This window comes from Chenopodium album, chromosome 5, assembly GCF_948465745.1.
Source record: "Chenopodium album chromosome 5, dcCheAlbu1.1, whole genome shotgun sequence".
Classification (NCBI taxonomy): domain Eukaryota; kingdom Viridiplantae; phylum Streptophyta; class Magnoliopsida; order Caryophyllales; family Amaranthaceae; genus Chenopodium; species Chenopodium album.
This window is the reverse complement of record NC_137838.1, coordinates 58,839,710-58,841,805: the sequence shown is the minus strand read 5'-3', so window position 1 is coordinate 58,841,805 and position 2,096 is coordinate 58,839,710. Positions and strand designations below refer to the sequence as shown.

Genomic DNA, 2,096 nt, shown 5'->3' with positions numbered 1-2,096 from the left:
CAACATTGCTCTAATTTCCACCAGAGAAGGGTCAGAAGATGAGGAGGGTTGTTGTGGCTGGTTCTTCTAGCTAGCATTGGGATGATAATATTTCTGCTGCTGTTGCTGTGACGCCTGTGGTTCTTGTGGTGGTGGATTTTGAACATTAGTGCTCCGGTAGGAAAGGTATGGATGATTCCGATACCCAGGATTGTAAGTGTTGGAGTATGGGTTATTCTGCCTATAAGCTTGGAAGGCATTAACTTGATCCACGGAACTCCTGCAATCCTGCTCCCAATGACCTACAATACCACAATTTTCAAAGAAAGCCTCATTAGAATTATTATTAATCGCAGAAACATTAGCTACATTAGCAGTACTCAGATTATCTAATTTTTGGCAAATAGAGGTTAGTTGAGCTTGCAAAAAGGATACAGAGTCGACACTATGCTTCCCCTTGTTAGCAGATCCTCTAAGGTTCCCATATTGGGAATTGTGTATCGACATGTCTTCAATAACCAGACCTGCATCATCAACATCAAGATTCATAAATCTCCCACTAGCTGCAGAGTCTAAAATTATTCGAGAAGAATTTCCAAGGCCATTATAAAAGGCTTGGATTAACTGCCATTGTGCTAAATTATGGTGGGGGCAATCTCTTTGTAAATCTTTGAACCTCTCCCAAGCCTCATATAAGGATTCATCGGCTTCTTGGGCAAAGTTCTGGATCGCACTCCGTAGTACGGCTGTTCTCTCTGCAAGGTAATACTTGTTATAGAAATTCAAAACAAGAGTTTCCAGTCAGTTATACCGAGTGTAGTTCTATTTAAGACATTGAACCACAATTTAGCTTTTCCAGTTAAAGAGAAGGGGAAGAGAATCTCCCTGATTAGGTCTTGAGTGACCCCGGCTTGCCTGATGGTGTTGCAATATTGACAATAGTCGGCAATGTGAAGATTCGGGTCTTCACCCTTGGCTCCACTGAATTGCTTCCTCTCTATCATCGTTATAAATTGAGGTTTAATTTCAAATTGAACCCCATCAAGAGCCGAAGTAGGGGTGAGATGTGGAAAATCCGTAAGCTTTGGTTGTGAATAATCACTAAGCTTCTTTGGAGCCGTCATCTCTGATTCTGCGTCTGATGATGCCTCTAAATCGCTAGAACCAGTTGGAGGATCGCGGTGATTATTATTATTATCACCAGAATCCGCCAGGATTTGCTTGTAGAAATTTTTCTGTCTATGGAAGGAACGTTTGATCTCAGGATCGAATGGGATGTAACCTGATCTAGAACACCTGGTCATAAACAAAAACTAGAAGCAAATATGAGATTTGTCTCAGAGAACTAACGCTCTCTGAGACAAAGGGGAAATAATCTAGACTACAAAAACAATCAGAAATAAAAATAAAACCGTTTCCCCGGCAACGACGCCAAATTTTGACAGGGTAAAGTCGTATCCCCTAATCAAAAATAATTCCTAAGTCCTCTAACTAAAGTAGATAGGGAAGTAGGGTCGATCTCCACAGGGAAACAAGTCTTTTTACTCCTAATTGATTAATATAATCTAAATTATCTAAGTAACCAATATTTATATTTGAATAATAAACTAAGCTACGGAGATCAAGAATAGGGAGAAAATAATATATAAAAGGATCTAGGGCATAGGTTCACCAATAAATAATATTCCAAGGTTGAACATAATAATCATTCATCAATGCATACATCAATCAGATTATAAAGGGCTTTCGCTACGTATTATAATCACACAATTAATTTACCGGGATTTAAATCTCATCTTTCGAATCTCGACTTAACCATTTATAAATTAATCTGCCTATTGAAACTAGACCTAAACATCAATTCTCATCTGTCGAATCTCGAATCAATATTGTTAAACTCATGCATAAAAGATCTGCGCAAATCTAGTCACAGAGCATTAAACCAATCAATAGGAAATTAATCTAGAATTGATAATTAACAACAATAAATTACCCCTTCATATTATTTATGGATCCCCATAAACCCTACAAATAAAACTACTCACACATGATAAAAACTAAACTAATCAAAGCAATAAAATAAGACATGATTAAAGGAATAAAATAAATAACTAAGA

General features: G+C 37.5%; 1 non-coding gene across 1 annotated transcript; it reads left to right on the top strand.

Moving 5' to 3' along the window:
* Positions 1 to 616: 616 nt before the first annotated feature.
* LOC145633362 (small nucleolar RNA R71) lies at positions 617 to 723 on the top strand. Its single transcript, XR_014112692.1, has one exon. It is a non-coding gene; the product is annotated as a small nucleolar RNA R71 (small nucleolar RNA).
* Positions 724 to 2,096: the final 1,373 nt, after the last annotated feature.